Source organism: Lactuca virosa, chromosome 7 (assembly GCF_052849685.1).
Source record: "Lactuca virosa cultivar CGN04683 chromosome 7, Lactuca_virosa_CGN04683_v6, whole genome shotgun sequence".
NCBI classification, from domain to species: Eukaryota; Viridiplantae; Streptophyta; class Magnoliopsida; order Asterales; family Asteraceae; genus Lactuca; species Lactuca virosa.
The window spans coordinates 183,190,642-183,203,010 of NC_136432.1; the positions used below are offsets into that span (position 1 = coordinate 183,190,642).

The window sequence follows — 12,369 nt, forward strand, 5'->3', positions numbered from 1 at the left end:
CCTGGGGGAGCCCACAACATCCCTATATGTTGTATGCATGGCTTATGTGGTTTATGTAGCTTTTGTAGCTAATATGGATTATGTGATTATGTGGATTTTGTGTGGTATGCTTTGGGGAACTCACTAAGCGTTAGCTTACAGTTTGTTGATTTGTTTCTGGTACATCCGAGCCTATGGGCAAGGGCAAGGCTTGATGGCGCGGCATGTACTCTTCAACATTTCATTTGATGGGACACTCTGATATTTGAAATAAAATGTTGATCTTTTGGATTTTGAAAACAATTGTCATTGTAATGTCGTATTTTATGGGAATGTTTTGGTTAATTAAAAATGAAAAATTTATTTGAAAATTCGGGTTGTTACGCATCAGTTGTTCACCCTTTACAGTTATGGCTTAATCACATGTACTCTTTGTGAAGATAACGACATACTGGATGTCTTGGTTATTATGCAAGTATGGCACATATTACCAAATGGTTATTAATTTGTATATTAAATGCTAGATATAACAATATGCTTTTGTATATTTGTTTCTTATAATATCCTATCTTTATTTTGTCCTATTATAGCATTGTACTTTAAAAAATCTTCCATATAATGGCTCTGTCATTCATATACAAAGTAAATTTTGTTTCTATAATTGTGTAAAAATTTTCAAAGTACAAATCTATAACTTGGTAGATTTTTCAAAGTACAATACTATAACTTGGTAGACATTTCAAAGTATAATGCCGAAATAAGAAAAAAAAACTACATGAAAAATGCAATACACAAAATGAAGTTAGGATGTTCTAATAAACAAATAAATGGAAGTTTGTTGATATATCTTGCATACATCATGTACCTTTTTCGTTGCATTTTGAGATAACTGATTGAAGATCAATGAAGAAGACCCACAAAATGTTTGTATTACCATATGACTATATACCTTTTTGGGTTAAATTCAAGATACAACAACAAGCTTATCATATACATGCTCATTAATTATAAAATCTTACTTTCATTTCGTCTAATTTATAGTGTTGTACTTTTGTAAATGTTACCAATTATGGAAATTTCATTCAAATACAAATCAATTTTCATTCTTATAACTGGGTAGATTTTTCAATGTATAATTACTTAAGAAGAAAAAAAATTGAAAATAAAATGGTGTGGTAGAAAAAAATGAAAGCATGATGCACTACTATAAAATGAGTCTAATGCAACCTTTTAACAATAGCTGCATTTGATTATAAAGAAGATCGTGTCCGACAGAAATGTTGCATTAAAAGATTTACTGCAACCTTTTTTTTTAAAATTGCAAGTTATATTAAAAATTGAAAGTTTTTTTAAAAAAAGTTGCAAATTATATTTACCATTGTAGCCTTTTTCAAAAAGGTTGCAAATTATATTAAAAATTACAACTTTTATTAAAAAGGTTGCATTGTTAAAACATGAATGCAACTTTTAGTGTAAAGGTCCATGTAGTATAAAACACTACTATATATAATTTAAATATAATAACGAAGATATTAATTATTATTATAAAATAATCTTCAAATTTTCTTTAAATATATTTTTCGTACCTTTATTTTCATAAAATTTCATTTACATATATTTTCTAATTTCATTTACTCTCTCAATAAATAACCTTTTATTTCAATTCCCGCTAATTTTTTTTATTTCCCTCTGACTAAATCATATAGTTTCCAATATTTGACTTTTCAACCAAAAACACGGTATACACAATTACATCTAATCTTTCAACCGACGTCATACTCCTCTCAACCCTAACTCGCGAATCAGGCAATCACTGCCATTCAAGGGAGCATGCTCACAGTGCCATTCATTGGCACCGTTCATCTCAATTCCACAGTTTCGGTTAACACCACTGAAGGCTCCAAGGCTTAGTTATCTTCGTACCTATTCTAAATTCCATGAAAGCGACAAAAGCTAACTGGAACTTCATTTAACCTAATTGATTCGAAGCTATTTTGTCTCTACGATTTGACTTGCTAAATCTTTTCTCTACTCTCGGTTACTCTTCTACAGGTGCCAAGAGGCGGAATATCTTCATGTAATTGCCAATTTCATCAAAGCTTCTTGCATAAGTCTGTCTACCCAAACCAGGTATGATGCTATACCCTTTTTCCTCAAATTACTCCTCTACTCAATAAAATTCAGTAGATTTTCGCTTCAGAGCATAGCTAATTGATTCAAAGTTGTTTGTTTAATGATTTACCATGCATATACATGTTAAGCAAGGTCATATTTGAAAGAAAGGTACGTACGATAAATATGGTTTTTATTTAGCTTGATTTACAATAAAAAAAATACGAAACAACCCCTACACAAATTCATAACAAATAGTCCCTGTTTTCAAGTTATAAGCACCACACAGCCCCAACATAAATTAATACCAAACACCATAATGCTAAAATAAGATGTAGAACATTATAGCAATAGGGGACTTATACCCAAGTGCAACTGCGAAGTTCTTGAGTGCAGTTAGAAGCTGTATCTGTAGAAGGCTTTCACCAGAAGATTCCTCCCATAGACATAAAAAAGGGGGAGTTTTCCAGTGTCACAAATAAGAATAAAATTGATCATGTAGTATTTGGATGAAATACCTTCTAAAAAAAATGAACCAAATCAAGAGCGTATGGGATGATATCACCAACATAGGCAATTAACACGGAGATTGTGTTTAACAGTTGAACCTAAATTGAGAAACAACAGATAACACGAGAAGTAATCAAAAAGTTAGAAATTAAATTTTTAAATAATTAAATATTATATATTATAGAAAAGTATGAGTAATGTTTACCAAACAAAACAAAACTTTGTATTTTTTGTGGATACCCAAAAAATTATAATGTGATTCTAGTAGGAAGGAGGCTATAATGTGATAATGCCTATGCTTATAAAAGTCATATTACTAAAGCAGGTTTGTACTTAGTTATATAAGATTTCATTAGTTTTAAGTTTTGTGTAAGGAATAATTTAAATTTAGACAGAGGATATATAATTTCTTTTACGAAAACATTTGTAACAGTAACGAAGGTGGCATCTTCTATGTCAGATATATCTATTGCAGAACATAGGTTCAAATTCCATAAGAAAAGATGGCCAAAACAACAAAACTGGAATTGCATTATTAAAAAAATAAAAAACACAATGACATTACCACAGAAACCCGTTGACCAAGAATAAGTGCGACTTTCCTATGTATAATCTGCATGTTGGGATGATCATTTGCGAGTTCCAATGATAAAGCATTGTCAAATCCTACAAAAATTCCACACAAACAAAAGTATAACTCATCTAAAAAAACCAAAATAATAAGTAAATAAGTAATAGAACACAACACTTTATATAAATAACATATATATACAATTTATAAGGGTAAAAAAGTCACACCATTCCTTAACACTGAGATAATTTGGCAGCTTATAATAAATATATGCAGCTGCACCATAAGCAACATCTTTTAAAAGCAAGCTTGAAGTCATATCAGTTACTGAAGGAGGACATTTTGGTCAAGAATGATACTCACAGTATGGAAGGAGAGATTGGATTGCTTTTAACAACAACTGATATTACATAACATAGAAATACACTAATTTAGAAGCACCTTATAGAACATACAAATAAAATAATTTATGTTACATGAATAGGATATAATATTACAAATATACCATGATGAACATTACTACATCCTCTTCGATTGATTTTACTCCCTTTTCCCTTGTTATCTGCTATTCCCCGAAATCCCCTTGGTCAACACTTTGAATACATTACTATTTTGTTTCTAGAATTTTAAAATTAAAAATAATATTTGCAAAAAATATTTACCAAATGATTGTAGTTTTTAACTTATTCAAAAGAAATTTTATACTTTAATTTTTAATATAATATTAATTAACGATTGTAATATTGTTAAGCATAGCATAATTCTTTTTCAAGTACATAATAAACGGCAAACATTAGTTTATATTTGTTTGGTTTATTATGTTATGTATTTTTTTTTCTTCTTGATCTTTGAAGTTGGATATATATTTATATTTTATGTATACAAAAGAATAGTAATTCAAATGAAATAGAATTAAAAAAAAAAAAACTTTTAATGTGATAATGTATAAATTAATTTATGAAGGTTATTAAATAAATGGACATTTTAAAATAGAATGGTAGAATAGTCATTTAGTTAGAATGAGACGTTACGTTCAGTTCGTCAGTGAGCAAACGACAATTAGGCAACAGTTTCTTCATAGACAATGTTTTGAAAACCGGACCAGAGACCGAGAGACCGAAATTACCGTCTTACTGGTTCGATGGTTCAAGTTGTCTAATCGATCTCAAAAACCTGACAAATCGAATAGTATCATAATTAAGTTATTATTAATTTGAGTATATAAAAAAATACAAAAAATGAAAAAAAAAAAAAACAAATTTAAAATTCCCGGTTTTATTGGTTCGACCGGACCAGTTTTTACCGGCACAGATGACGAACGGTTTTTGGCCTCTAAGAACTCTAAGAACCGGATCCAGGACTCGGGACCGGTTCCTGATTAGACCGGCACGGTCCGGTCCGGTTTTCAAAACATGGTTTACGGCCTACAACTTTGAACCATAATTCCATCTACAGAGCTTCTGAAACCTACAACTTTTCTTTTAAACACATCAGATCCAAATTTATGCAACTTTTTAATTCCATGGCATCAGCCCTGAATTTAGAAAGAGCCAATCCAACATTTAGCCAAGTTGCATATGCATAAGTATGTCTTTAATGATTTTATGAAACACGACAAACAAGAATCATGAATCATGCAAACATATCAATGTGTTTGATATTAATGGAGTTTTCAAAATTATTTGAGTTTGGAAATGAAAAGGTTAAAAAAAGGCTAGGAATAATTGAATATGTGGATTTATCAAACTTTATAACCTCAAATCCATAATCCAATAATTGCAACAAAACTAAAACAATGTGAAAATGATATTTAACCAACAGTCATACTAATAATCAAAGAGTCCACTTATATGAAAATGGTCATATAATGTTTATGAAAATTAGGGTCACATTTGTAACTGAGAATCACACGAAGACCCATGTATAATCGCTACTTATTACACTGTAAGTATCTTGTTGTAACAAAGTTCAGAATAAAAATACCAAAACTGGCCCTACACATGCAAACCTATTTCACCGAGTTTACCAAAATACCCCCAAATAAAATCCATGGCTAAACCTGATGCATAGCAGTGTCGTTACATTAGGAGTTGTACACTCCCATATTTTTTTATTTTGCTTGACAATTAGCAAAAATTTCAAAACTCCATTAATAAAGATACAATAAATACACATTTCTATTTATTGCATTAACCCATAATAAATATCTTAAAACTTCCAAAAGCCAAACTTGGAACCGTCTAGGTTCTTCTTCTAGGTTCTTCTGATGTTTCTTACCCATAACAATTTGACTTCTAACTAGTAGATCTTTATTCTTTACTATAGTTAAATGTTCCTATTAACTTCAGGGTATGAGAGACATGGGGAATGTTAAAGATTGGATGTATTTACCTAGACGGTTACCTAAGTTTGAATCTGGTGTCATTGAATTTCTTAATGCCTCGTTTGCTAAGGTGGTAAAGGGTGGTCAAATTTGTTGTCCTTGCAAACGGTGTAAGAACCGTTATTGGTATTGAAGGTATAAAGTATTTGATCATTTAAAAGGATACAAGATTGTAGAAAACTACTATGTATGGGTTTTTCATGGAGAAAACTCCTCACAATCTATATATAATACCATCATAGACGATGATGGAGCTGGTATGCACGGCAATTTTGATGAATTATTGCATGATAGGTTTAGAGATGTGGCATAAGAAATAGGTATGGTGCAAGAAGGCTTAAATGAAGAGGCCAAAAAGTTCTATAAAGTGGTGGAAGAAGGAAAGTAAGAGTTGTTCCCAGGTTGTAAAAATTTCACAAAGCTATTTTTCATCATCCGACTTTTTTCTCTACAAGACGCTTCATGGGCTAAGTAATGTAGCATTTAATGATCTATAACAACTTTTCCCAGAGGTGATTCTAGAGGCAAAACTTCCTGCTAGTTTTGCACAAGCTAAAAATATCGTGAAGGACTTGGGGCTTGATTACAAAAAGATTCATGCGTGTCCGAATGATTGTATGCTATACTGGAAGGATCATGAACAAGATGATACCTACCACATTTGTCATACCTCTAAGTGGAAACAAATGGATGAGAAACAAGGGAGCAAACATGTCAATGAGCATTCCAAAAAATATTCAAATGTTCCTGCTAAGGTTGTGTGTCATTTTCCTATAAAACCAAGGCTCCAAAGACTTTTCATGTGCTCTGAAACAGCTAAATATATGATGTGGCATGACAAAGGACGTCCTAATGATGGAAACTTACGACATCCTACAGATGGGGAAAGTTGGAAGAAATTTGATTCTTTGTATCCTTAATTTGCAAAAGAAACTAGAAATGTAAGGTTAGGGTTGTCAAGTGATGGATTTAATCCGTTTCGAACAATGAGCATTGCTCATAGCACTTGGCATGTTGTGTTAGTTAACTATAATTTGCCTCCATGGATGTCACTAAAACCCGAATACTTTATGTTGTCTTTGTTAATTCGTGGACCCGGCTCATCAGGTAATAACATTGATGTTTATTTCCATCCTTTAATTGTGGAGCTCAAAGAATTATGGGTTGATGGGTTAGAGACACATGATAAATATAAGGATGAAACCTTTAGAATGTATGCAGCCTTAACATGGACAATTAGTGATTTTCCGGCATATTCCATGTTGTCCGGGTGGAAAACAAAAGGAAAATTTGCATGTCCATGTTGTAATCATGAAACCAGTTCACTCCAACTGAAGCATAGTAATAAGGCATGCTATATGGATCATTTTAAGATGCTAAACATCCTTGGCGACGTAATAAGAGTGCTTTCAATGGTAAAACTGAAAAAATACCTTCTCCAAAACCCCTATCAAGAGATGCAACTTTGAGAGAGTTGTCTAGCTTTCAAAATATCTTTGGAAAGACACAAAAGAAAAAAATGATAGCAATTACCCATGGAAAAAGAGCTCAATATTTTTTTAATTTACCTATTGGAAATTTATTGAATGCCGACATAATCTTGATCCGATGCATATAAAAAAAATATAACTGATAACGTGGTAGGGACTGTGTTGGATATTAGTGGATAGTCGAAGGATCATGTAAAAGCTCGATTTTACCTTTTGCAGTTGGACATTAAATAAAGACTTCAACCAGAACTTTCTGAAGACGATGAGAATGTTATATTCCACAATGCATGTTTTTCAATGTCATCAAAGGAGAAAGCCATTTTTTTGTCTTGTTTCGAAGGAGGCAAAGTTGCCTTATGGATGTGCATCTAATATTACCCGATGTGTAATTCCTCAGAAAAGAAATTTTCGGGTTAAAAGAGTCATGATGCTCATATCTTTTTGCATTACTTGCTTCAAGTTGCAGTGAGAAAATCATTACCAAAGCATCTTGCAATCCCATTGATTAGGTTGGGTGTTTTTTTTCGTAGTTTGTGTAGCAAGGTAATTAGGCATGGGGAAGTTGACAGATTACAATTAGAAATAACTCAAATATTGTGTGAATTTGAGAAAACATTTGTGCCAAAGTTTTTTGACATAATGGTGCACTTACCTATCCACTTAGTAAACCACTTAGTAAACGAAGTTAGACTAGGAGGACCTATTCAATATAGATGGATGTATTTTATGGAAAGATACATGTGCAAGTTGAAGTCATATGTGCGAAACAAGAGTCGTCCAGAGGGATCCATAGTAGAAGGATATTTGATTGAAGAATGTTTGACTTTTTGCTCACGCTATATGCATGATGGAGTACAAACAAGACTTAATAGGGGTTCAAAAGATGTCAATGATATGGATGAAGAACATGAGTCCGGTGGACCAATATTTTTCAATAAGGGTCATCCTATTGGAGGTATAAACCGAAGAAAAGGGAATCTTATAACTTTAGATCTTATTTTAAGGGAACAAGCACATTGTTATGCCTTATTCAGTTCTGATTGTGCACAAGTTGTTGAATATATCAAGTAAGTAACCAATTTATAACATCTCATTTCTTCAAATTAAATGTATTATATAACTTAATTCACATTTAATTTTCTTTGGTCTATGTAATGAAGCGGTGAGCATAAATTTTATATTGACACTCAACCACAGAAAAGTCGATGGGCACGTGCCCAAAACCATAGTCATGAGTTCACCGACTAGTTAAAAGAGAAAGTTAAAACCAATAATGTTCCAGATCATACTTTTTGGCTTGCTAAGGATCCTAGTCCTATTTCAAAGAGATATTACGGGTATTATGTCAATGGATATAAGTTTCATAACAAATCACGAGATGCTAAATGCCATACTCAAAATAGTGGTGTTTCTAGTACGGCTTTAACTCCTAGCTTGCAAGTTCTAGAGACAAAAATCTAGTTGTAGGGAATGTTGACTACTATGGTAGAATTTTGGATATACTTGAACTCGACTATTGGTCGCAGTTCAAAGTTATTTTGTTTCGTTGTGAGTGGTACCAAGTAGAGAAAGATGATTATGGATTAACATGTGTTAATTTCAACAAATTTTTCTCTTCAGACGATCCTTTTGTCATGCCTTCCTAAGTAAACCAGGTGTTCTATGTAGCAGATCCTATAGAATACTTTTTGCATTATCTTCTCAATAGGGTTCCTAGAGATATCTATGACCTCGAAGATGAAAGTAGTGAAACTATTCGTGACTCGTATTGGCCCGAGCCTAATGAAGATAGGTTAAATTCTTTTGCAACAAGTTAGTGAACATGAGATTCAATTGTCAATAAACGATATGCCTCCTCTTGTAGCTGACACAAATACAAATTTAGATGGGGCTGATGAAACTAATAGTGATAGTGGAGGCGATTTTGATTATGACAATACATTATGGGATTGGATGGAAGCAGAAGAAGACGAGTCTCATTGAGATACCAACACTAATATTAATATTTACTTTTCTTTTACATTTTTGTAATAAGTTAGTTTAATGGTTAAAACGTTTTGTGTTTACCTAAATTATTTTATGTCATTTTGTGCATTGAATAATAAGCAAGTGATAATAAGTCAATACTTTGTGAAAGTTTAGTTTTGAAGGTAACTGAAAAACAAAGGTTTTTTCTATATTTGATAGATTTTATTTTATAATATGATGTTTATATTGTTGGAATAATTTTCATGTTTTTTATTTTTTACCTTTTTTAGATTCTGAACAAGAGGTGCATGTGTGGTTGTTTTGCAGGTTCCTTTCGATTCAGTTTAATCATAAGTACCAGAGTTGCATTATGCCTTATTTGTCAGGTTCTTGTTTCTCTTTTTGATTTAATTTTATGACTGCAGGAAAATATTATATGTAAGTGATAGTACAATGCTAGTATTATGTATTTTGAAATTAAATTGATAATTTCACTTTTGAGCAGGCCGGTGATGGGAAAACAAAACAAGCAAGATCAAAGTGCACAAAAAGAAATGAATGATTTTGAGAAGAATAGACTTTTAAGGATTTAAGAAAACCCAGCAAGACTAAAAGATTTGGGAGTTAAAAGATTTCAAATTCTTTGACAAGTTTGGTAGAAAGTGAAAAACCAAAGAAAAAGCAAGTGAAACCAACATATACTGGTGCTAGAGATTCAGACTATATTCCTGATTTGTGTGATGGTAATGATGGAGATTACCACAAAGTTTCTAGAAATGTTGAAGTATCCAAAAAGGTAATCAGATTAGCAAATCTTTAATTTTTTTATTTTGATGTTGATCTTCAATAATGAAAAGTAAATTTGTTACAGCAACATCGTCCAGAGTATATTGCACCAATGTCCATGAATAGACTTGCTAATTTTACAAGGCAACGTCGGGCGATTGCTCCAAATGTCTCGAATAAGTAACCATTGGTTTCGAATGCAACAAAAGAAAAACAATCTAGAGCAAAGACTACTATGGGTGACTTAATCTTGAGGAATAAAGGACCGCAAAGGGGAAGGGAGGTATTCAGACAAAAGGCAGAAAAGCATAATTGTATCAGAATGGAGGAAAGAGACAATTAGCTCTTGTTGATGAGGATGAGAATGATGAGATATCTGAATGTATTATCCTGTCAATCTAAATGTTTATTTAATTAATGAGAAATAACAAAGTCACCTCATAAAACTACATGTTATATTAATTTACATTTATACGATTTTTGTCATGTTATTGCAGCTGATATGGAAAAATCTGGTTTGAAAGATGATGTCAATGAAGGACGTATTGTGCAATGTGAAGGTACTTTTGTTTAGTTTAATGAATATTTCATTTTTTATTATATTTTTTTGTAATTTATGTTGAAACATAGAAGTGACCCTCTTAAACTTTATCCAAACCATAGTCACTTCCTTATCCACAACCATTTCTCTCATCCGCAGTCAAGTTCAGCAACCGCAGTAGTCGTCATCAACTTTTAGTCTTAGTCTTTTATCTGTTTCTCTTATTGTACTTTCTTTTATCCAATGTGCCTTGCATGGCAACTTTAAACAAATAAGACTCTTTGTAATCTTTGAGACTCTATAAAAAGGAGTTCTCTCTTTCTGAAAAATACACATCTATCTATCTACGCATCTTGAATCTCATATCTCTTGATATTCATAACTTAGTCTCTCATGTACTTCTTACTCTCTAATCTCTAAAAACGTAATATGAAATATAATAGATCTACATCTCTCCTTCGGAGCAAGTCAGTCTTGACTTAATCACTAAGTTTGATCTCACTTACTAACTTGGTCTGATTGCATTCCTTGTTAATAATCAACTTAAGTGTATACTTGATATAATACTTGCTGTCATTTATATTTCCTTATATTTCCGCACCTAATTATCTAACAATCTAACTATAACTTTTATTATTGTTGAGCATTATGATCCTTTGAGTTAAACTTTAATTTCCGCAATATAAACTTGTTCTAATGTTTGTTCAAGTGTGTTTCTCAAGTTTTTCTTTCAACAATTGGTATCAGAGCCAAAGTGGTTGCCTTTTGAAGCAAAACTATGATTTTCAAAAAGCCTTCTATACCACTGAAGCTCATTTCTTAAAAAAAAACAAAAATATTTTCAAAACACGGAAATATGGCACAAGCATTATCTCTCAATGTTTCCAACAGTGTTGGTGGTTCTAGTAGAGCCCTAATATTGGTGGCAAACGAATATCATCACTGGTCTCAAACAAATGGAAAGATACTTAAGGAGACTTGGAAGAGATGTATGACGCTGTAGAAGAAGGGCCACATGTCCCTGTTCTTACATCAGTTCAAACCGACGGCGCCACAGCCAGACTAGGAGGAGGTCAACCAGCCCTGAATCGTCCCACCAAAGATGATCTCGACAAAATGGAAAATGACGCTGTTCCTTTTTATGAGATTTCCTGTGGAGTTGCTCCCGACAACTTCGACATTATCATAAACTGCAAATCAGCAAAAGAGATCTGGGGATGTTCTCAAAAACTTATATGAGGGTACAGAACAAGTTCAAGATAAGAAGCTCACAACCGCACTCAATGAGTTCAACAATTTCAAGGCTCATGCAGGCGAAAGTTTGGAAGACTCCTTCAAAAGGTTCAATCTGATTGTCACTAAGTTATCCAATGCTGGCACGGTTCGAAGCAACCATGAAACAAATCTTCAATTTCTAAATGGTTTGGGAAGACACTGGACGACTACTAAAATGATAGTTCAAGTAGATAGAAATATCCATTAGTTATCTCTCTACAAGATCTATGGTGAATTACAAGCATAAGAATCTACCGTACTCAAGGATTGTGCTGACTTCGGAGGACCACTTGCCCTCATAGTACAAGCTCCACATACTCAATCTTACTCTCCCTCGTATGACAATCCTCCTCAGTCATACGAAGCTGACTCAGAGTATGATGATGAAGAAGAATTTCAGAATGTTATTGCTCTTGTTAGCCAACAGTTCAACCGGCTACCACCCTCTTCTTTTCGTAAAAATCAACAATTCAACAAACCTCCCTTTAACCGCAACTTCAATCCTCAAAAAAATCATTCACGTTTCTCCAAAAACACTCACCCACCACCGCAACCTCAGACCACTCAACCCAAAGAGGCACCGAAGCCTACCAATCCAACTGACTCCGGTACCTCTTCAGAAGATAAAAGTGATGTTGTAATCTGTCACAACTGCAACAAGGAGAATCACTTTGCCAAAGACTGCAAAGCTAATATGGTGAAAGATAGAGCATTTTATCTTAGAATGGCTCAAGAATTGGAAGAAAAGGAGAAA

At 32.8% G+C, this 12,369-nt stretch overlaps 1 long non-coding RNA gene across 2 annotated transcripts; it reads left to right on the forward strand.

The window, feature by feature from the left end:
* Nucleotides 1-1,722: 1,722 nt before the first annotated feature.
* On the forward strand, nucleotides 1,723-10,691 carry LOC145123751 (uncharacterized). 2 transcript variants are annotated; one of them, XR_013715281.1, is made up of 6 exons: nucleotides 1,723-2,109; nucleotides 9,341-9,399; nucleotides 9,519-9,809; nucleotides 9,885-10,181; nucleotides 10,297-10,359; nucleotides 10,463-10,691. It is a non-coding gene; the product is annotated as an uncharacterized LOC145123751 (long non-coding RNA). The 2 variants fall into 2 exon arrangements; XR_013715282.1 differs by having other exon boundaries at nucleotides 10,500-10,691.
* Nucleotides 10,692-12,369: the final 1,678 nt, after the last annotated feature.